Source organism: Molossus molossus, unplaced genomic scaffold, assembly GCF_014108415.1.
Source record: "Molossus molossus isolate mMolMol1 unplaced genomic scaffold, mMolMol1.p scaffold_m16_p_17, whole genome shotgun sequence".
In the NCBI taxonomy this organism is placed as follows: domain Eukaryota; kingdom Metazoa; phylum Chordata; class Mammalia; order Chiroptera; family Molossidae; genus Molossus; species Molossus molossus.
Genome location: NW_023425352.1, coordinates 33962075 through 33987791, shown reverse-complemented (window position 1 = coordinate 33987791; position 25717 = coordinate 33962075). Strand labels below are relative to the sequence as shown.

Here is a 25717-nt window from a genome sequence, read left to right as displayed (position 1 = left end):
GAAATGCAATTAAATGTGAATGCATAGTCTGAGGTCCTACCTGTCCCAATGACACACACACACACACACACACACGCATATACATACATGAAATGAATATAATACTTGTCTTTAGATATACTTTTCCTGGTAATTAAAAAATATCTATTGAAATATAGAGAAGAGTAAGTCCTAAATGACATCCCTAAAAGAAGGGGTCCAATCAGCTGCAAACAAATCAATAAAAGAAGTGCTATGTTCTTTTTGTTTTTCGAGGATATTTTTTTCATTGAATTTTTTGAGAGAGTGGAAGGGAGGGAGGGGGAAGAGAGAGAGAGAAACATCGACTGCTTGCCCCTGGCACACACCCCAACCAGGAATCAAATCTGCATACCCAGGTATGTGCTCTTGACCAAGAATCAAACCCGAGACGCTTTGGTGAGCAGATGATATAACCACTGAGCCACGCCGGCCAGAGAAAGAAAATGCTATGTTAATAGAAGTATTAAACCTTTCATTTTATAATCACCTGTTCTTGAGAAACTACTATCCATAGCAAGATGCTCTCCCATATTTAAAGTGTATGATTCATGGCTGATTTTTTTACAGCTTTTATGAGAAGGCATTTTTTAGCTCTCCTGTGTGAGTTGCTAACATCTGCGTTGATGAAAGAATTGTAAAGTGCAAAATTCACAAAGGATTACCACTATCAGATTTTTAAAAAGAGAAGCAATACATTATTATTTGATTACTGATAGTTTTTGAAGTACTTTCCAATGTAAACTTCAAAAGATCATAATAAATATTTAATTTCAATGCAGCACACATTGAGAGTTCAAAATTAGTGGCCACTAGAAAACTAAATTCACTGATAAAAAAATGTAACCATTTATTACATCCATGGGCATGATTTTGAGCTGTGATTATATGTAAATCTAATGTCTCTACAGTTGATAACTGTGGGATTAACTGGATATTTCTGAAACCTTAAAATAGAGTAAACAGTCAATAGTGAGAAGAGTTAATCAGTTAATGGGTAGTAGTTGCAGCTGCAAAATGAATCACCATTCTTGGAAAATTGAAATTTTAATCTCGAATGGTCTCTATTACTATAAACACTATTTTAAAGCCTTTTATTATTAAGTCTTATCCTGTCTTTAGTTGCCAGCTGTGTATTCATTAAACTTGAGAAAAATAGCAAATTCCCATTGATAAGCAGCTTGAGATTGAGGGTTCTTGAGTGAGCACTCTTGAGTGAAACAGCTCTAGAGAGGAATCAGTGTTCTATGCGGATAGACCTGTATTTGAATAACTCCACCACTTACAATCTGTGTAACCTAATGAAAATGACATCCGTTTTCCATGCCTTTATCTCTCCATTTGTTAAAGGGGTTTATTAATAATTTTCTGCCACATGGGTATGTTATGAGGATTCCATGAGAAAATGTATGTAGAGTATTTGCCAGAATATCTGACATTTAGTAAGTGCTTAGTAACTGTAGCTAGGATTATTGGTGCTATTGTTATTTAGCGTATTGTTTGATATAATCCTAATGATCGTCACTAACATTTCCCCTTTAGTAGTTTGTGAGTCACTAATGATGGTGGTGGTTCTGGTGTTGTGACTGTAGTAGCTGTGGGGGTGAAGAGTTAAAAGACCACAGCCTCAGAATTCTGTGTCTTTAGATGGAGGCCTGTTGCCCATAAACACCCACACTCTCCTAGTATTCTATCCCACCTTGGAATGTCCATTTGAGGCATTGTTTATATAGAAGAGAACTATGTAGAAATGAAAAGAAACAGTGTCTCCAATAATGTCAAATATTGCCATTTTCAGTTTACACGTAATCCCTAAATATAACTGATGATGTACGTATTTACCATCAACCTCCTTCATCCTTTCTCAGAGGCACTTCATATTTCCTTCTGGGTCACAGGATGCAATCGTTTTAGAATGACTGCTCTTCCTTTGTCAAGACCTTTTTTTTTTTGGTTGTTGTTGTTGGCTGGCTCTTAAATCCCTTCTAAGATTGCCCCTGTGGAGTTCTCCTCCTGCATTCCTAAACTGAATTCCTCTGTGGTTCTTATTTGGGCCCCAGTGAAGTGATACTAAACAAATGCAGTACTTTGAAGTTCAATGTCATGACACTCATGAGAGCCTAGATGAACTCATCACTTCCTTCTCTATTTGTATAATCATGATTTTGTGACATGCTGGTCTTTAACACGGGCAAACAAAGACAGGCATTGATTACTCATTTCCCTAAATGAGGGACTGAATTGCATCTGCCAGGGAGCTACATGGGGGAATGGACTACACATTTCTTGTTCCTTACTGAATTCCCAATACCTAGCATAGTGGCTGATGTGGATACATATTGAGAAAGTATTAGTTGAATGATGAAATAAATGGCAGAAAGAAAGTAAGAGAGTGAGAAAGAAAGGGAGGAAAGAAAGACCACAGTTTTAATCTCAGTTCTGAACTCAGAATAAAATATATAAACTGTTTGACTAGCTTTTTTAAAATGCCAGAAAATGGTTACGTTGAATATTTAAGAACAGTTTAGGTTAAAAAAAATTGAAGGATTGGGGACAATTCAAAAATATATGCAAAAAGTGATTAAACAGGTGAGCTGTACTCTACCAAGGACACAGTATAAATAGGGAGGAAAGCTTAAATACCTATAAGAAAGAATATTCTCACAGCCATGATTATTAAATACTAAAATAAGATACTAATTAGTCATTTAATCTTTTTTTTCCAAATACCTTTGATAAGAGTGATGCCCATCTGCCTGGAACAATTTATGCCAAAATGACTTATCAAGCCCCATTCCAATACTGATAAATTTTTCATAGTCTTCTTTCTAGCTATGTCCAAATGGTCATTTTAAGTCATCCCCTAGGATATTAACATTTGGAGTTCATGCACCTACCAAGGCTTTTAATATAAATGAACATTTAGAGAATAATTTAGGATTAGAAGTCTCAACCATTTCACATTTCATGAAAGTATGTCAAATTTATGTCAGACTTTTAGATAGAGGACTATGTTTTTCCCCAACAGAACAGCATGGTGTACACACACATTGAATGCACATCTGGGATAATATGCACTGTACAGTATAACTCAAAATTTGAGAAGGCTCAACATTTAAAAAATTAAAACAAAACCAAAAATGTTTGGGCAGATAATTCTAACCATCCTGATATAAACTTGCAAGAAAATAGCACAGAAAAAAGATTTTAAAAACCTTTAAATATTTTCAATTATTCAAACTAGCAAGAAATTATTTAACAATTCAATGAAAATTTCCACTAACTCATATCCCAAGCAGCTTCAAAATAAAGCTTTTACCAAACTTCTTCTAACCTTAAAATGCTTCAGTCAGTAGTGATCAATTTACAGCAATACTTCTTTCAGTAAAGAGAATATATTTGTATCACCAGATATGAAAATAAGTAACAGAGAAGGAAGTTAATATTTATTAAAGGCTTCCTATGTAACAGGCACTATATTAATTAGCACCTTACATACACTTAAAACTTTAATTCACATAAAAAGTCTAAATGAGGTATATATAATTATTAGGCCCATTTACAGATAAAACACTAAGATTGAATTGAAACAATGGGAAACATAAGAATATAGACTAGAGTGAGGGAGCAATCTATCCATTATAAAATGGGTTCAGTGGGCATTACCTCCCTCCCCTCCCTATCAAGCCATTCAGTGGTGGGTTCCTGGCCTTCACAGCTGCATGAGACACTTAGGCCTTCATCTCCCAGGAGAATTATTTCTCAGGGACACACAGGCCACAAGTGATTGCAGCAGCTCTCTCAGTTCCTGCGTGACCAAGATGTGAGGTAGAAAAGAGAAGATAGTCAGATAGAATTGTCATTTTCGAAGATGGGTAAAACTGTGGGAGGGACATGTTTTAAAGGAGAACTCAGAAGTTCATCTTGGATGAGTTACATCTGAAGTGCTAATTATACAAGCAGGTTGAGTTCCTGAGTAGGCTGAAGTTCAGGGGAGAGACCCAAGCTGAAGATGTACATTTGGGACTTAAAATAATGAAACTGGATGATAAGGATGTAGAAGAGGAAGGAAAGAGGGCATTGGATTGAGTCCTGGGACACTCCAACATTTAGAAGTCTAGAGAAGATGAGAGAGAATGAAAAGAGGACAGAATGAAAAGTAAGAAAGATAAAAGAGGGAGTTTTGTCAAGGGAAGCCAGTGAAGACTGCATTTCAAGGAGTGAGTAATACTTACTAATCTAAGCTCAAGTTCCCAAGACAGGTAAAGCATGAAGAAGATTGTAGGATTTTACAACCCGGAGATCAGTGATGTTCTTGACAAACTGATAGCCATGCTTATGTTATTTTGTTTCCTATTTTTTTCATTTGCCATTAAACACTCTTTGAAACCATATTTTTATGCCTGTACAATATCACATAATATAAATGTACAATGATTCATTTAATCAAATTGCTATTGTGGATATTTAGATTATTTCCAATTTTTTACTTGTATAAAATCATCCTTGCATGCAACCAGTAAAACTACATTTAAGTGACTTCAAGTGACTATTAAAATGGTATAAAATACAAGGAAAATTTTGCTACTAAATAGTATATTTATAATAATTATTCATAGCATTTATATTAATTAATTGTGTAGTTCTATAATATTTAATATTAAGCAGCATATTCACAATAATTATTATGTAATGATAGTTATAATATTGTAGAAAATAATTTGGGGAAATTCTGGTATATAGTAATCCCTCTATACTGCCAATATTTTTATTAGCTATTTATTGTTAATGCTCTTTTTTAAAGGAGGGTGAGATTTAAAGAAAAAAGTGTTTGAACACCTTTATGTCAGAAACAAGTCCCTTTTGACCATGATTATTGCATCATTAAATCATTTGTGAATGTTCTCTTTGGAAGGTGTCTGTTGCACATAAGTAGGGTATCCTTCATACGTGCCTATAAAATGTACATATGACAATTTATAATAAAAAGTATTCTACAATTTACAAAATAGTTGCCATTCCATTACTTGACTGATTCTTAGAAAACAGCATGGGTAACAAAAGTTCCCCATTAAGCTCGTTGTCTGAACTTGTCATTTTTCACTCTTCTCTCTATCCTTCATCACACACAATAAAAAAGTAACTAACCTTTAACTTCATCCATGGCTCCTAAGTATCTGTAATATAGTGTACACATTTCTTTCCTCTTAGAGAGAGAGGAAGGGAGAGAGATAGAAACATTGATGACAGAGAAACATTGATTGGCGCCTCCTGCATGTCCCTCACTGGGAATTTAGCCTGCAACCTGGGCATGTGCCCTGAGAATTGAACTCGGACCTCTTAGTCCATGGGATCTCAATCCACTGAGCCACACTGGACAGACTAGAGTACACATTTCTTAATGTGGCATGTAAGTTTCCTCTACAATTGGGGCTGTAGTTTTCATTTGCATTCTCTCCCAGGACTATCCATAACGCCTCTGCACTCCAGCTAATCTGTACTGTTCACAGTTTTCGAATGCATGCTTCCCTTTCCCACCTCTGTACCCTTTGGTTGGAATGAAAGTTCCTGGCACCGCCTGGCAGTGCAAAGGGCAAAGGCTTTGGAATTAGAACTATGGCCCAGTCATGCCTTCTCCACTTACTAGTTGTATGGCCGTGGCGAATTACTGAACCCAGAAACTCTTTTATCATCTGCAAATGGTGATATTAATAACTTACCTTGCAAGATGGCAGTGAGAATTAGAGAAAATAAGACATCAAAAATATCTGGCCTGATAACTATCTATAATGCTTTCAAACTTTGTTTTTGAGTAGACAGCACATGGTTCAAAACAAAAGTGTATAAAAGAATAGCTCTCCCTTCCACCCCATCCTCCAGATGAAACTCCCTACCAGAGGCTCTATTCTTTTTGAATTTTTGCACATCCTTTTAGAGATATTATATACAAATGGTGGTCCTTGACATCTAATTTCACTTCATAATATATCTTGGAGAGCCTTCCCAGTCTGTACATAAACATGTCTTATTCTTTTAAGAAATAACTATAATGTTCCATGGTATGGATGCCATTCCCATATGAATAGCCTATAACATAATTGGCAATTTTTGGCCAACATTTTATAAAAGTTTTCAAATATACACAAAAGTTGAGTTTCATATGAAACATTCATATACTCATTAACTAGATTCTATAATATTTTATTATGTACTTGCTTTATCACATATCTAATCATCCCTTCGTCCCTCTATCCATTTCTTATATTTTTACTGAATTCAGAATGTTGCAGATAACATTATATCTGCTTCAAAATATTTAATGCACATAATTTATTATTAGATGTTAAACTTCATATGTTTAAGAGTCTCTGCGTTTCTTTTTCTTTAAATTCCTCTACTCCTTTGTCTATTTTTCTACTGGATTACTGGCCTGTCACACTGATGAGTAGAATTCTTACATTAAGGAAACCAGCCCTTTCTACTATGAGTTACAAATATTTTTTCCCAAGGTTGTCATTTCTATTTTGATTTTAATATTAATTACTTTTCCAAGCATAATATTATTTCTATGTTAATTTATTTTTAAGAAGCACTAAATGCTGATTTAGTATTTCTCCACTATTTATCACCTGTCTCAATCCTTACAACTGCTTCACTCACATTCTACTGAATTATTTGCAGGGTCCAATTGTGCTGTGTCTTTCCCACTTATGGGCTCCTGTACATGTTGCTTCTTTGTGAAACATTTTCTCAGTTCTCTTCTGGCTGATTGCTACTAGTCTTTCAAGACTCAGCTAAAAGGCTGGTTCTACAGCCAGGGTTTTCCTTAATTCCCCAAGGCAGGTTTCAGTGGTCTTGCTTATTCTTTCATAATGTCTTATGTACACCCTCATGAGAACTTCATCCTTCTGTAACACAATTAACTATTTCCTTGCTTTCTCCTCCAGATCTTTGGAAGGAAGACTATAATTAATTCTTTTATCATTGTACCTTCAGCCTCTAGCCCTGCACCTGGCATACAAGTAGATGCTCAATAAAGGTTTAAGGCAAAAAAATAAGGAAATAAGAAAAAAGGAAAGGAGAGTGAGAGCAGTATATAGAGTATTATGGGCTGAATTGTGTCTCTCCAAATTCATATGATGAAGCCCTAACCCCCAGTACCTCAGAACATGAATCTATTTGGAGACAGGGCCATTAACAGGTATTAAGGTAAAATAAGGCCATTAGTGTGAGACCCTGATTCAATCTTCCTGGTGTCCTTAAGAGAAGAGGGGATTTGGACATACCGAGAGACACCAGGGATGCAGGCATACAGAAGAAAGACCATGTAAGGACATGGCAAGAAGGCGGCTGTCTGCAAGTCAAGGGGAAAGGCTTCAGGAGAACCTACCAACACCTTGATCTTGGAGTTGTAGTCTCCAGAACCATGAGAAAATACATTTCTGCTGTTTAAGTCACAAAGCCCTAGCAAACTAATACAGTGGGTTAAAAGATGTAGAAAGGAAGATGGCTAGATTAGGGACTATCTAAATGAAGACCTTTAGAAGCATATGAAGATTCATATGTCCTAGAAAGTATGTCACAACTGAGAGAAAAAAAAAGATTCTTCATTTTCCATTCAGAACAAAGAGATGAGGCTGATTTTAAACGAACACCTCTATTCTCTAGATTGTAATGTGAACATATAATTAAATTTGATTTTGATTTGGTAAGGCTCTCTCAGTTATAATTCTCATGGATTTAAGTCATAAACTCAGTGGATTTACACGGTGTGAGAATTTAGTCTGATTATAATAAGCCACTTAAGCTTAAGGAAGTACAGGCACTCAAAGCAATATCACATTGTTGGGATTGTTGAGAAATCCCTACAATTTTTAGTCTGTCTATAAAGTTGGGTGGTATTTTTCTGATTTAGTATTTCCCTTTTCACTACTGAATTAGTTTGTTTCAAAAAGAACTTTTTCTTCGAAAATGAAATGTGGCACACTGCTATATTCAATAGCATTATGAAAAAAGAAAAATTAATCATGAGTCATGAAGTCCTTGAGAGCGCTTTTGTGGTCGTACATTTCGTCTCTGATGATGGCCATATTCTTGTATTAAAAACTATATGCCAACTTTGACAAACTGTTCATTTCCCTTCATATTTTGGGTAAGTCAATACATCTACGACAGTACATAAATCATTAAATTAAATCAAATCAAGTAATGTCTGCTTTTGATGTCAATATATGATTGAAATGTGTGAATTTATATTATCTATATTATGACAGCTATGATCCGGAGGCTATATGGTTAATTTCCCTGGCAGGCTATAAAATCACCCAGCCAGGAATGGTGAGAGCTGTTAATCAGGAAGATAACCTTTGAAAGACTTGCTCCTTGCATAATGGTTGCCAGTTAAATATGAACATCTGGAAAATCATTATAAATTCATTGTACATAAATCTATTTTGCCCTATGTACAGAACTTCTTTTTATTATGCAGACAGACTTTACATAATAAGGAAAGAATAAATGTATCATTAATTTTTTTTTTTTTTTTACCACGCACTTATTTGATGCTCCATTTATTAACAAAATCGACATCTAATTGTCCTTAGATGTCCCTAATGCTGGCTATAAAATGGGGATAATAGTATTTAGTTGAAAACATATCTAAAAGGATTACTGTTTTAGCAATGTTTTGAGAATTTAAATGCTTTGAGTGTGCTAATTTTTATGTTGTTGTCTTAGAGGTTCACTTTTATATTTATCTTACATGTATATAATTTAAACTAAGTGAATTGTCCTTTTACACATACATGCATAATACAAATTGATAAACTTGAGAAGTGATTTCCACAAGCCATTCTTTATTTTTCTAATATTTTCTAGTGGTAATCTAGAAATAATCTTTCAACATGAGTACCTACACCATCCAGTGAAGAGATTTTTGCTAGACTTCTTATAGACACAAATGCCTAAAATCCTAAATTACTTATGAACAGTGAAAAGCCAAAGAGGGTTGTATAATTATTGACTGAATAAAGATTTTTCTCACCTAACAATACTTGATTGCCAATGCCAGAAGATTCTGAGAGGCAATTCTCATGCCATTTTAAAAGGAACACTAAATTTTACACAGTGGGAAACAATGAACAGATTACAACTTTACATAATAGTGCTAAGACAGTAGGCTTCTTATGTTATAAATCTTAATTTTCTAAAGTATATAACTAGGACAGATCCTAATCCCAATGAAACTTAATTGAAAATTGTTTTTAAAACCATGGTAGGAGAGATTTCTCTTTTTAGTGTTGCCAAATAGAACTGTCTTTGAATGTTTCTTAATTGTCACTTCAGCCAAGTTAAACCATAATGGAAACTAGTTCTTTTGTCTTTAACCCAACACCACATATAACAAAATTTAAAATCTAGATTCTTTATTAACATACAAGAACAAGGTTTTCAATAAGCTTGGCATTAAGGGTATACATATTTATCCATAATAGTAAATAACATACATATAACATAACCCACAGACAAAATACAGTGTGCATCTGTTCATTTATACTTGTAGATAAGGGATTTTTATTCTCTACAATAAGCTTTCCTGCATTAACATTGGAGAAAAAATTGTTTCAATTTGTTAATATGAAAAAAAAATAGCTAAAACAAAAGGCTAATATAATATGTAAATTAGGTCAGAAAATCCTGTTAGAAACCTTTATAACATAAATTTACATTTGTGACATGTAACAAAATTATAATTGAATAAATATTAGCATAATTGGTTTGTCATTCATCTCCCCCATTAGACTAAGAAGTGGGATGCTGAACCACTTGCTTTGAAGAATCACTATTTACCTAAAGAGAAGGGAAAGGGCAAGTAAGAAGAACTAACATTCATTGTCGACGTACTACAAGTCAGCTCCTATGGTATAGATGCTTCTTTTAATACCTACAACAGCTCTGCACAGAAATGATCAGAGTCTCCATTAAGCAGCTGGGAAATGGAGATAAAAGAAATTAGGTGACCTCCTGCATTAGCAGAGCTCAGTCCACAGTTAGATCACAGCACAGTGCTTTTTCCATTTGACCATGGTGCATCCTCAAGGAAAGACAAGATTATCTTTTGGCTTTTGTTTACAGAAAAACTGTACGTTCTCCAGCCTCCAATCAGTGGCTCATAAATGTGGCTGTTCATCAGAATCATCTGAGAAGCATTTTTAAAAGTATCTGGGTCCCACATAAGAGACAGGTGAGTCTGATGCATATTCAGGCTTGAAGTTCTTTGCTTTTTCAAGCCTAGTAACTGTTCTATCCCTAACCTTCCTAGATTATAAGCATCTTTCTGGTTGAAAGAGGAAGACCAGAAGTGTATGGACATTAACATTTACTGACCATCTACTTAAGTTCCAAGCATTGTATAAAATGGTTTCAAATATATTAATCCCATTTAGTAAAGCAGCAGACATCAGCCCAGTTACCATTTCTTTAAACTCACGAAAACAATGATGGCATATATTATTTCTAAAACACATCTTGTCTCTTAAAAATTTAAAATATCAGTTTATTTCAAAATTTATTTAACAATTGAATTAAAAAAACAAACAGAAAAAGTCTTCCTCTAAGCTCAAGAAAGTCAAGAGTCCATGTAGTGCTGCCTCCTATTAAAACAGTATCTCTAACAAAGGAAAACATTAATACATGGGACTACATCAAACTGAAAAGCTTCTGCACAGCAAAAGAAACAACCATCAAAATGGAAAGGGAACCCACTGTATGGGAGAGCATAACTGACAATGATACATCAGATAAGGGGTTAATTCCAAAATATATAGAGTACTCATATAACTCAACAAAAGGAAGACAAAGAATCTAATTGAAAAATGGGCAGAGGACCTAAATAGACACCTCTCCAAAAAAGACATACAGATGTCCAAGTGACATGCAAAAAATGCTCAACATTACTAATCATCAGAGAGATGCAAATTAAAACAACTATGAGGTATCACCTCATACCTGCCAGAATGGCCGCCATCAACAAATCACCAAACAAGTACTGGCGAGGGAATGAAAAAAAGGGGACTCTATTACACTGCTGGTGGGAATGCAGACTGGTGCAGCCACTATGGAGAACACTATGGTGTTTCCTCAAATAATTAAAAATTGAACTGCCATTTGACCCAGTGATCCCACTTCTAGGAATATATCCTAAGAAGCCTAAAACACCAATCAAAAAGAATATATGTACCCCTGTGTTCATAGCAGCACTATTTACAATAGCTGAGATCTGGAAACAGCTCAAGTGTCCATCAATAAATAAGTGGATAAAAAAGCGGTGGTACAGCTACACAATGGAATACTATGCAGCTGTAAGAAAGAAATATCTCTTATCCTTTGAGGTGACATAAAAAGAAGTAGGGTTCAGACTGACAAATCTCGGTAAGGGGCAGATAAACCAAAGAACTTATATGCATATATGCATAACCAATGGACACAGACAACAATGCTGGGGAGAGGGGACAGGATCGAGAAGAGGGTATTTATGGGGGGGAAAGGAGAAACATCTGTAACAAAAATAAATTAATAAAAATAAAACACAATATGTCTAATGCCCTGCAAAGCCCTTCACGTATATTTATGGATCTTCAAGGGTTACTCATGTGGGCTCTTAAAAAAAGCCCTGTCAATTCCCGTAGGGGCCTGGTATTTTCCTTTCCTGCTTTGGATATTTCCCACCCCCATGATGTCTGAAACTCAGTTTCTGAGGTCTTCAGTGTTGTCTAAGTGTGTTTATCTGCTGCTTCTGGCTGACAGATCACTGATTTGCCACCATAACCTGCTGGACACTGTTGCCTCTGCCAAGCATTCTGCCCATTTCCGATGAATATCACTATCTCCTGTTGCTTCCTGACAATAAACCAGAGTCCTTGAAGAGTAAAAGTTGCTTTGGACTCTCTGAAGTTCATAATATGTAGAAGTTACCCTTCATTGCATTAAAAGCGGCTGGGGATGCCTTATTCTCTGATTCAGGATTGTATTTTCCCATACGAGTATAGAGGCGGTATTGTTCTAAAAGTTTCCAGGACTGTAGTGTGGAGCTCTCTGTTTCTCTTTATAGTTCCCTCCTGCCTAAGTCATAAGATTCACATGGTATACAATTCACATGCCTTAAGATCCATGTGGTATTTTAATTGGGAATGGCTGATAGACAAATTAAGTGATCGGCACCGTGATATTCTCAGAAGTATCACTCCCAGCAATTTCTAAAGATTTATTACTAGGTCAACTCTGTCTGACTTCATCTTCCCTGCAAAGTGCTCTCTCTATGTAGTTCTATGTAGTTGCTCCTATGAATTGTCTTCTGCCTGGTGAGTCACATCCATCCAACAGACTTGCCCAGACATACGTGAATTTTGGTGATGGGCCTGGCTTAGGCTCAAACTAGGGACCACCATGATACCTACCTCAATATGAAACTGCTTCCTAGAGTATGAGTTGAGGGGAAAAAAAGAGATGATTGAAGTGTTAAACAGGGCAGGAATCCTGTACTTTGACTCTTCTTAGCCCTCCTCTATATATCACACATATAGCTTTGACTAGCCACATGTCTAAATAAATATCTTACTGAGCATAATGCAAAAAAATTTCCATCAGGAGAAAAAGGTCTAAATTTAAAAGAGAATTATTTCCCAAGAATATCGGCCTATTGAAAACAAACCTGGGAGACTTACTGGAAGGTGTAAGTTTCCAGAAGCCAAATCTATGTAAACACTCGTTTATACTAACTTAGACAACGCCGGTATTTTCATCTTTCCTTTTTTTTTTTTTTCCTGTTCTTCGTGTCTCCCCGCTCATCAAAATCTTTTAGAGGCTTCTTGTCCTCCCTCACTGAGTATCTAATTTATTTCCTATCCATTTGTATTGTCTTTTTCAGGCCTTGCTGGAAAATGTGCTTAAAATCTTTTCCGTCCAAATCAAATCATCCCATTCCTGGGTTAGTCTTTTCTGGTTCAGATCTTAACCATGGGTATTTTATTTCCTTTCCCAACTTTCAAAGATATTGCCCTGTGGAACTCACTACAGGATATTGAAGGAAGGTGGAAGCAATGATAGAGGCAAGGCTCAGAATAATTGTGTTTAACATTCTGACCCTGTTTTGTTCCCAGGTTTGTGTGTCCTAAAATGGTGGGACTTCATCTCATAGATAATAGGGAACCCCTGGAGGTTTGTGAGAAGTGTGTAATAAAATTCAGTCTGCTCACAATGAGTACTAAGGATGACAGAGGACAGCAAGGCAGTTGTGCTTATTAGAATATAACAGCAAAAAGGGTGACAGATTAAAAAAATAAATAAAGTTTTCAGCGAGGAATGTATGTGTCAGTAATAGAAATCCAGCTATCGGAACTGGTAAATAATTTAGGAGAGAAAAAAATGTACTAAATTGGTGACAAAACACATTTCAGATAATGGTTTTTGAGGTAGCTAATGAGACAGAACTGGATCTTAGATAGAGAAGTTATAAACATAAGTACAGATAAAAAGTTAAAATTGTGGCACAGGACCATATTAGCAAAGAAAAGAACAGAGCGATCTGAACACACCAAGAACTAAATAAACTTTGGGAACACCCACCACACCAGAATGGAAAGTAAAATAAAGAGATTCAGATTTTGGCTAATAAGTGGACATTAAAGGGTGACTTCTATCATAACTCTTATTAGACGGTGTTACCGAGAAACAGTAACTATTATTTCGCTTTTACCCTGGAGTAAATGTTCCAACAAGCTCTGGCAGGCTCAGTTCCCTGGCTGGTCCTATACCAAAACATCACCCTAATGCTGTCTTTGAAGACTCATCTTCTAATGAGGATTTTTTCTACACTTCATTAACATGTCCTTAAAATGAGGCCAATCCACTCTTGCCTTGGGCTGAAACAATGTTGTAGTGTGATTCCAAAGGATTTATCGATACACTAAAAATTTGCAGGGTAGGACAGGCAGTACCTGAAATAGAGAGGTTTCATAAACATCTGTTGAAGGAATAAATGCGTAATTGAAGTTGGAAAACTTGAGTTCTGCATGAATTGGCTACCGAAATTGAAATACAGAATAAAAATTCTAAATGGCAGTGATATTGTAGAAGTTGGCAAATAGATGCAACGATCAAGATTTAGTAGTGTAGATTTTTCCAAGTTAAACCATTCTGAACCAATAAAGACTTAGCAAGCCTGGTGTTGAGTATCCATGACACAAGAAACCTGTGCCTCTGTGATAAATGCCGATTAAATACAAGCCAATGATGCTATGCTATACTTTAAAAACCAAGTTTTGAACAAGAGTATTTCAGCATGTGACTGATAGGAAATAGAAGGCAATCAGCCCTTTAAGCTCAGCACCGGGCAAGCCTTTATAAGGGTATTGATTAGCTTTAGTTTTAGGCCCTGAAAACATCTATAGAGATTTAGAAGGAATCCCAAGTAGACTGATTAAAGAGACTGAAAGAATTTAAAAAAAAAAAAAAAAAGATAAGAAAATTGGTCCCGAACAGACAAAGAATTGTGATTTATTTAACCTAAGAAAGAGAGGGCTGATAAACAAATAACAGTCTTCAAGTATTTTGCCAATGTGGCAAGCAGCTGCCCTGTTTCCCTGTAGGCAGGACAAGAGAAAATGAGCTTCCACAGTGGAAATAGCAAAGTGGGCTGCACCACTGGTTTTCTCTCAAAGAACTTCCTGCCTGCAGGCTGGGGTGTCATGTTTGATAGGTCCATAAAAGGCAGCGATATTTCTCCCTCTGAACCTATCTTAGCACGAGTGAGTATGCAGCTATATATCTACACAGCTGTCCAGGGAAGAGGGAGAAATTCTATAAACAAAGAAATCCTTTTCTATCTTTACAGTGCTCAAAATAATCACATACACTTATGCATTAAGAGGTGTGTGAAGAAACTTTCAGAAGAGTATTTTTCTCTTAAGATTTGTAAAAGGGTGAGTTCCTGAACCTTAAATCATAAAAATATTTTTTAAAAAAGAAAATATTGCGATTGATTTGTATCAGGTCTGCTTTGCACATGTCCCATTATGCCATTCAGAAGATAACTTTATTCAGGTATCTATATTCCTAGCCAAGTGTAAAAGGACTCTACTTCTACTTTCTATTATTCCACAAAACTGAATATTTACAGAATTTTTGAAGAAGTTATGATTTTCCTGAAAGGAATTATTCAAATGTCAGTTTAAGCCTACAAAGCAAAATAATTAGGTGGCAGCACTTTTATTATTGTCCTGTTCCAATTCTTTTCTCCTTTAGAAGTAAGAGATCAGTTTACATTGGCTTCCAAGCTCAGAACATTCGGCTGCAGTCCATCCTTTCCTTTAAGTTTAGAAAATCACAAAGAACAAAATGAAAGATGACTCTCTCCCATCTCTTTCTTGGATTCCAAAATATCAGACTCATGAATCATTGCAGGTTTTGGTCACAAAAAAAGAAGCCAAAGAAAGTAATTTATAGATCAGTGGTCCTCCTTATCCCAGGGACTATGTTCCAAGACCCCCAGTGGATGCATGAAACAGCAGACAGTACTGAACCCTATATGTACTATATTTTTCCCATACATATATACCTATGATCAAGTTTAAAATGTAAATCGGGCAAAGTAAGGGATTGACAATAACAGATAATAAAATAGAACACTTATAACAATATACTGTAATAAATGCTTTGTGAATGTGGTCTCTCTCTCTAACTAAATGGCTACTAAGTAACAAATTTATCAATACAATATTATTCCTAAATACTAGCTGTAGTTAATCTTTCAGGATTCTTCAAGTACTAAAATTCCTTGCCCTAGGCCCAAAGCAGGTCACACTATAGTTCACTTTCCTGATCTGGCAACCCCATGGCAAGAGACATCTACACTCCACACGAGAAGTACAGAAAAAAGAAACTTGACTTGTCTAAGTCATGTGGGGAGCAAAATATGTTGTTTGTGTTGTTGTTGTTGTGTGTGTGCTTGTGTGTTTAAGAAATACTTGAACCAAATATTTAATATCAGAATTCTTTCATTCTATATCCCATTCCATTAAAAATCCTGTTGATCACCCCTGATATGAAATACATTCTACAGAACATAAAAAACCTGTAAACCTCTCATTTTACAATTAATAAACTTCACATTTATAAAGGCCCCAGGAAAGCCTTAAATAACCACATATAGAGCACCTAAATAATAAAATAGTTCCAATGCCTGATTCTACAGCAATCCAGAAGGGCATTCAAAGTTAAGGGGAGATAATTTTCTCTAAACAGGTTTTCAGCAGGCCTCATTTTTATTTTTTATTTTATTTACTTATTATTGTTGACACAGAACTGTGCTCACAAATAATGCTCCATGAGTTTGCAATCATAGCTTAGAGGTGCAGTTATATATATGCATGAAAACACTTACTGGTATTCAAATGGATCCTGTGACTTCTAGATCACTATATCTTACTAAATTAGATATTCAGGCTTGTTATTAAGATCTTACAAATAAATATTCACCAACAAAGAAAAAGAATTAAAGTCAAGTGGGTGGTAAATAATAGTACTATTTTTTATTCAACTAGAGTGCTGCTATGGGGTACAACTAGGTTAGGAAAAACATTCTATGGTCTGGTACATTTCTATATTCATCCACAACATTAGATCACAGTTTAAGCAGACACTTGAGATTATAACACCTCTTTGTAATAATACAAATGTTCATTAGCTGCCCAGGTCTCCTCAGACCCTTAAGAAATCATTATATGACTTTCACTAAAAAACCTGGCCCAACGCCCACAGGAACCAATCAAGGTTTGTAGGATGATGTGAAGCCCAAGTAAATGTGCTTACCAAGGTGCAAAGCTGCACCTTAGAGCTTGTTTAAATCCACTTCATCTTTACAACCTTGCAATGAATCATAGCACCTCAACTACGGTCAATGAAAATCAAGTAGGTCTATTGATTACTTTAACCAGATCAAAACAGTAAGAACAATGCAGCAACTGCAATCTTAAGCAAAATATATCACATCCTTAACTACCAAATTTAGAACTCATATAAGAATGAGTACAGGTAAAAAGTCAGTAATACAGACCCTCTTCCCCCAGTGATAAAGACGTTATGAACTTCCGTTTAAACACAAAGAATTGAGCATGTATTTGTTTCCACTTCCTTATTGTTTTCTAGTACAATGACAGTATACATATGAAGAGTGAATAAACAAAAAAGGACAAAGAAAACTTGAAAAGAGACAACAGTAGATGAGACACAGCAACAAAAATTTAAAAGCTATTTAGTAGATGGATGAAGGATAATTGCCTGGCTCATTAGAGATGGCTGAATTCTAAGTTTGCAAAGGAGGTAGTTGCAGGAAGTCAGCAGAGATGCAGACTTCTAGAAAGGTTCGGGCACTGGAGGTGCCAGGTATCTCAGAAACAAACAATGAGGGATGGAAAAGAAAACAAAAATGTGGTTGAGAACTTGGGTTCTAGGGATCCCCACATTGCCTCTTCTACTCTTCACAACCATCATGGCAGAAGACTCTGAAGATGTTAAATCAGATAGGCTTGGAAATTTGGGCATGAGTAACTCTCCTGGTGAAACAGAGGATTAAGTGAGAGTCTACATATTCAATGATAGGACATTGTCTTCTCCCCAGTTTCCTCCCTCTACTTGGCTTCCAGAAATCTAGCAGCCAGACCTTTAGACTCCCTCCACCCTCAAAGCTCCACCCAGCCCCACCCCCAGGCAGAACATTAAACATCCTGGTGAGTTAGCTCAGTTGGTTTAATGTCATCCTGATATGCCAAGGTTGTGGATTCTATCCCCGGTCAGGGCACATACAAGAATCAATCAATGAATGCGTTAATAAGTGGAACAACAAATGGAATGTCTCTCTCTCTCTCTAAAAATCAATCAATAAATTAAAATATCATTTTAAAAATAAAATAATATTTTAAAACTTTCAGCAGGACTGAAAGATAACATTGAGGAAAGTCTTCAAAAAGTAGAAAAAAGTAAAAAAGGTGAATCCATAGGAAACAGAGGGGGAGCGCCAAAGCAGGATCATCATAAAGGTTAATGAGATAACATATGGTTTCCAGAAAGGCATGTTGGTTCAATCTCTAATAAATTTAAAAAATGAGAATTTACTTTAAAAAATGTTTGATGGGAAGATAAAAAATGTTTGAATTAAGTATTATTTAATAGCAGTTGAACTGAACAAATGTTTCTCAATAAATGTTCCTAAAGTCATTGGTCCTAATATTTGACCCAGCATGTAAAAAATATTTTCAAAGTAGAGAAATCAATGCATTACAATTGGACAGAATCAGAGTACAGCATCTGATTTCAGTTGTCATGATTACATGGAGGGATAGAGAAGTACATCAGAGGGCAGCCTTCCTTTATTAATGACCTTGCAGGTTAATAGGCATTGCTGAGGCAACAAAGAGAAACACAACTGTAGAAGGGCATGTTTAGGTACTGAAAAGAAGAGAAGTATAAGAGAATAATTTCTAAACTCATCTTTTGGATAAATTGTCTATTTTCATTTATCTCTGCTACAAATTAGATTTATCAGCATATTTGAAAAACTCACATTAGATTAGGTACACTACAATTCCACTTAGTCTGGATAAAAGCTTTGCAGAGAGAGCAAGGACATTCGAGTTAGGAAGGAAATTTTTTTTTTTTTTTACTAGTTAGATATTAGCAAAGTAGGCAGTCATAACTTCAAGCCATTTCATGGATTTCAATGCCACTAAATCATAGCTGCATATTTCCCACCATTCCTGAACTTTTGTCACCTTTATTCATTCACCGATTTTCACATAATAGCACATGCTAAGTCAAGTAAGGGCACTACCTTCTGTCAGAAATTCCCTTTAAAATGCTCATTCCAAAGACCTAGTAATAGTTTTTACAGCATTCCAATGACGTGCGTAGTATTCTCATGACTATATATCAAGTAGAATGACATAACTACTATTTGCTCTTGTGTAGAATTTATTTGTTCTGAGATTGAAAGCTTTACATTGAATAAGGAGAGGGTGAATGAGGAAATGTTAGATCAGCTATTGAGTGGTAGAAGCAAAATCATTATCATCTGAGAAAAAAATGGCGGCGAAGTGAATGGAGGGACCCAGACCGTCTCCCAAGACCAAACTGGATTTACAACGAAAACAAAGGCAAACCGTCAGGAAAGGGCAGCTGAAGGACACCTTGGAGGACCACTTAACCAGAAACACCCACTCAGTCCTGGTAGGCTTGCGAGGACGGGAGAGGGGACCAAGAGCCCAGGGTCCGCAGCGGCCTGGGCAGGGGCCAGGGAACTAGAGGGGAAGTTAACTCTACCGTCTTTCTTCCCACCGTGCCCGGCCTGGAAACCCTGTAGCCGGCTAGGCTAGGCTCTCTGCTGAAGCCGCACAGACTCGCAGACCCCAGGCAACTCGGTGGGACCGGGGAACGCGGTGGAGAGTTAACGCTACCGCCTCCCTCCCTGCCGTGCACGGCCTTGGAAACTCTGCAGCCGGCTAGGTTAGGCTCTCTGCTGGAGCCGCACAGACTCGCAGCCGGCTAGGCTAGGCTCTCCGCTGGAGCCGCACAGACTCCTGGCCCCCAAGGAACTGGGCGGGACCAGGGAACTCGGAGGGACCGGGGAACTAGGCGGAAAATTAATTCTACTGCCTCCCCTCCTGCCGTGCAAGGCCCTGTAGCCGCTGAAGCCGCACAGACTCCTGGCCCCCAGGCAACTCGGTGGGACCGGGAACGCGGTGGAAAATTAAGTCTACCGCCTTCCTCCCCGCCGTGCACGGCCTGGAAACCCTGTAGCCGGCTAGGCTAGGCTCTCTGCTGAAGCCGCACAGACTCGCAGCCGGCTAGGCTAGGCTCTCTGCTGAAGCCGCACAGACTCGCAGACCCCAGGCAACTCGGTGGGACCGGGGAACGCGGTGGAGAGTTAACGCTACCGCCTCCCTCCCTGCCATGCACGGCCTTGGAAACTCTGCAGCCGGCTAGGCTAGGCTCTCCGCTGGAGCCGCAAAGACTCGCAGCCGGCTAGGCTAGGCTCTCTGCTGAAGCCGCACAGACTCGCAGACCCCAGGCAACTCGGTGGGACCGGGGAACGCGGCGGAAAATTAAGTCTACCACCTCCCTCCCCGCCGTGCACGGCCTGGAAGGCCTGGAAACCCTGTAGCCGGCTAGGCTAGGCTCTCCGCTGAAGCCACACAGACTCCTGGCCCCCAGGCAACTCGGTGGGACCTGCGAACGTGGCGGAAAATTAATTCTACCGCCTCCCTCCCCGCCGTGCACGGCCCTGGAAACTCTGCAGCCGCTGAAGCCCCACGGACTCACGGCCCCCAGGGAACTGGGCGGGACCAGGGAACTTGGCTGGAAATTATTCCCACCACCTCCCTTGCCACCCTGCATGGGCCCTCCTAACGCTATAGCCTGCTAAACTCTCCGCTGGAGCCACACAGACTCCTGGAGAACAGGGGACTTGGCGGGATTAAAGTGGGTCCTCCCTGGTGCATCCAAACCCAGGAGAGGGAGCCACAAACAGCAAAACACGAACACCCACTGGGAAAACTTGGCAGACTCCAAAGCCCACTGTGATAACCAAAATGGTGAGAAACAGAAACAAAAGCCAAATGAAAGATCAAGAGACCTCTACAGAAGATGAAATAAATGAGGTGCAGTTAAGCAAGTTAACAGAACTAGAATTTAGAGCCATGATGTTGCGGAAGCTCAACAGCATGTGTAAGGACATGAGCAACATGAGTAAAGACATAGAAATGTTGAAAATAAACCATCTGGAAATGAAAAACCAACAGGAAGAAATGAAGAATGACATATCAGAAATGAAAAACACACTGGAAGGTCTAAAAAGCAAAGTAGGGGAAGCTGAGGACCGGATCAGTGAATTAGAAGACAGGCTAGAAGAAATCAACCAATCAGAAAACCAAAAGGAAAAAAGATTAAGAAACAAGAAGAGAGCTTAAGAGAATTGTGGGACAACTGGAAACGTAATAATATTCGTATCATAGGAGTCCCTGAAGAAGAAGAAAGTAAGCGAGGGCTAGAGAATATATTCAAAGAAATAGTGACAGAAAACTTCCCTAATTTGGTGAAGGAAGAAGGCATTCAAGTTCAAGAAGCTCAGAGAGCCCCAAGTAAGAAGAACCCAAACAGGCCCACACCAAGACACATAGTAATCAAACTGCCAAAAATTCAAGACAAAGAGAGAATCCTAAAAGCAGCAAGAGATAAGCAACAGGTTACCTACAAAGGAACCCCCATAAGGCTCTCAGCTGACTTCTCACAAGAAACATTACAGGCTCGAAGGGAATGGCATGAAGTAATCAAGGTCATGAAAAACAAGGATCTGAATCCAAGACTACTCTACCCAGCAAGGCTATCATTCAAAATAGAAGGTCAAATAAAGAGCTTCCCAGACAAAATAAGGCTAAGGGAGTACATTAGCACCAAACCAGCACTGCAAGAAATGTTAAAAGGACTGCTGTAATTACCAGGAGAAATGGGAAGAAAAATAGAACCACACTAAACAAAAATGGCAATAAATAAGTACATATCAATAACCACCTTAAATGTAAATGGACTGAATGCTCCCATAAAAAGACACAGAGTAGCTGATTGGATAAGAAAGCAAGACTCATCTATATGCTGTTTACAAGAAACCCACCTCACAACAAAAGACTCACACAGATTGAAAGTGAAGGGATGGAAAAAAATCTTTCAAGCAAATGGAAAAGAAAAAAAAGCTGGGGTAGCAATACTGATATCTGATAAAATAGACTTCAGATTGAAGGCCATAACTAGAGACAAAGAAGCCCACTACATAATATTGAAAGGATCTATCCAACAGGAAGATATAACATTGATAAACATATATGCACCCAATATAGGAGCACCAAAATATATTAAAAATCTTCTGGAGGACTTCAAAGGAGAAATCGATAGCAATACAATCATAACAGGGGACTTCAACACCCCACTCACATCACTGGATAGATCCTCTAGACAAAAAATTAGCAAGGAAACAGAGACTCTAAATGAAGCACTAGACCAAATGGATTTAATAGATATCTACAGAGAACTACACCCCAAAACTACAGAATTCACATTCTTCTCAAGTGCACATGGAACATTCTCAAAGATAGACCACATGATAGGGCACAAACTAAGTCTCTACAAGTTCAAGAAGATTGAAATTATAACAAGCATCTTCTCAGACCACAATGGTATGAAACTAGAAATCAATTGCAAGAAGAACATACAAAGACATTTTAACACATGGAAGCTAAATAGAATGTTATTAAACAATGAATGGGTCACCGAGGAAATCAAGGAAGAAATCAAAAACTTCCTGGAAACCAATGAAAATGAGGACACAACAATACAAAATCTATGGGATGCAGCAAAAGCAGTTCTGAGAGGGAAGTTTATAGCACTACAGGCCTACCTCAAAAAAGAAGAAAAATCTCTAATAGACTACCTAACCTCACAACTTAAAGAACTAGAGAGTAAACAAAAAGAAAACCCCAGAGCAAGCAGAAGAAAAGAAATAGTAAGGATCAGAGCAGAAATAAACGACATAGAGACCAAAAAAACAATCCAGAGGATCAATAAAACAAAGAGCTGGTTTTTTGAAAAGATAAACAAGATTGATGGACCCTTAGCTAGACTCACCAAGAAACAAAGAGAGAGAACCCAAATACATAAAATCAGAAATGAAACAGGAGAGATAACAACTGACCCTACAGAAATACAAAAGATCGTTAACAACTACTATGAAAAATTATACGGCAACAAATTCGAAAATCTAAGCGAAATGGACAAATTTTTAGAAACACATAGCCTCCCAAAATTGGATCAGATAGAGATTGAAAACTTGAACAGACCAATAACAACAGAGGAAATTGAAGATGTAATCAAGACTCTTCCAGCAAACAAAAGCCCAGGCCCAGATGGCTTCACAGGGGAGTTTTACCGAACATTCAAAGAAGAACTAATACCCATTCTCCTCAAACTATTTCAAAAAATTCAAGAAGAAGGAAGACTGCCAAACTCGTTTTATGAAGCCAGCATAACTCTAATTCCAAAACCAGAAAAAGACACAACAAAGAAAGAAAACTACAGGCCAATATCCCTGATGAACATAGATGCCAAAATCCTGAACAAAATACTAGCAAATCGAATCCAGCAATACACCAGAAAAATTATCCACCATGACCAGGTGGGATTCATCCCAGGGATGCAAGGCTGGTACAATATTCGCAAATCCATAAATGTGATACACCACATAAATAAATTGAAGAATAAAAACCACATGATCATATCAATAGATGCTGAAAAAGCCTTTGACAAAATCCAGCATCCATTTCTGATAAAAACGCTCACCAGTGTGGGAATTGAGGGATCATACCTAGACATAATAAAGGCCATATATGAAAGACCTACAGCCAACATCATACTCAATGGGCAAAAACTAAAAGCATTTCCCTTAAGAACAGGAACAAGGCAAGGATGCCCACTTTCGCCACTCCTATTTAACATAGTACTGGAAGTCTTAGCCACAGCAATCAGACAGGAAGAAAAAATAAAAGGGATCCAAATTGGAAAGGAGGAAGTCAAAGTGTCATTATTTGCAGATGACATGATACTGTACATAGAAAATCCCAAAGACTCCACCAAAAGCTTACTAGACTTAATAAATGAATTTGGCAAAGTAGCAGGATACAAAATTAACGTCAAGAAATCGATGGCATTCTTATACACCAATGATGAACTCACAGAAAGAGAAACTAGGCAAACAATCCCATTTACCATTGCGGCAAAAAAATTAAGATACCTAGGAATAAATTTAACCAAAGATATAAAGGACCTATTCGCAGAAAACTACAGATCTTTGAAAAATGAAATAGAGCAAGATGTAAAAAAGTGGAAGAACATACCCTGTTCATGGATTGGGAGAATTAACATCATTAAAATGTCCATATTACCCAAAGCAATCTATAGATTCAACGCAATCCCCATCAAAATACCAACGGCATACTTCAAAGAATTAGAACAATTACTTCAAAAGTTCATATGGAACCAAAAAAGGCCTCGAATAGCCACAGCAATCTTGAAAAGGAAGAACAAAGTTGGAGGGATCACAATACCAGATTTCAGGTTATACTACAAAGCCACCATAATCAAAACAGCCTGGTACTGGCACAAGAACAGGTATATAGACCAGTGGAACAGAATAGAGAACCCAGAAATGGACCCTAGGCAATATCCTCAATTAATATTTGACAAAGGTGGCAAGAGCATACAGTGGAGTAAGGACAGCCTCTTTAATAAATGGTGCTGGGAAAATTGGACAGCTACTTGCCGAAAAGTGAAACTAGACCATCAACTTACACCCTACACCAAAATAAACTCAAAATGGATAAAAGACTTAAATGTAACCCATGAATCCATAAAAATCCTAGAGGAGACTGTGGGCAACAAAATCTCAGACATCATACGCAGCAGAATTTTTACTGACACATCACCTAAGGCAATAGAAACAAAGGAGAAAATGAACACATGGGACTACATCAAACTCAAAAGCTTCTGCACAGCGAAAGATACAATCATCAAAACGGAAAGGCTACCCACTGTATGGGAGAGCATAATTGCCAATGATATATCAGATAAGGGGTTAATTTCCAATACATATAGAGTGCTCACACAACTCCACAAAAGGAAGACAAAGAATCCAATTAAAAAATGGGCAGAGGAACTAAATAGACACCTCTCCAAACAGGACATACAAATGGCTAAGAGACATATGAAGAAATGTTCATCATCACTAATCATCAGAGAGATGCAAATCAAAACAACAATGAGGTATCACCTCACACCGGTCAGAATGGCCGCCATCAACAAATCATCAAACAACAAGTGTTGGCGAGGGTGTGGAGAAAAGGGGACTCTAGTACACTGTTGGTGGGAATGCAGACTGGTGCAGCCACTATGGAAAACAATATGGTGTCACCTCAAAAAATTAAAAATTGAACTCCCATTTGACCCAGTGATCCCACTTCTAGGAATATACCCTAAGAAGCCTGAAACACCAATCAGAAAGAATATATGTACCCCCATCTTTGTAGCAGCACTATTTACAATCGCTAAGATCTGGAAACAGCCCAAGTGCCCATCAGTAGACGAATGGATTAAAAAGCTGTGGTACATATACACAATGGAGTACTATGCAGCTGTAAGAAAGAAAGATCTCTTGTCCTTTGAGACTACATGGAGGGACCTGGAAAGTATCATCCTGAGTGAAACAAGCCAAGCAGAGAAAGACAAATTTCATATGATCTCACTGATTTCTGGAATATAATGAACATAACAGTTTGAGGACAATCCCCTAAGGAGTGGGGAGCTGAGAGAGGGATGAACAACAGAATTTATATGCATATAGGCATGAACAGTGGACATGGACAACAATCGGGGGAAGGGGCAGGGAGGGAAGGGGGAGGGGGGAACCACTGGGGGAAAAAAGGAGAATCATTTGTAACAAAAATTAATCAATAAAAAAAAAAAAATCATTATCATCTTCCAAAGAGTCCTGAGTAACCCTACAATAAGATGAGGCAAATCAAAGGTCAACAGAATTGTTTGTTTCCCC

The 25717-nt window shown here is 37.6% G+C and overlaps 1 protein-coding gene across 2 annotated transcripts in view; it reads right to left on the bottom strand.

Annotated features, from left to right (window-relative positions):
• RNLS (renalase, FAD dependent amine oxidase) overlaps positions 1-25717 on the bottom strand; it is a 272685-nt gene that overhangs the window by 188858 nt on the left and 58110 nt on the right. The gene's annotated exons all lie outside the window — the stretch shown is intronic.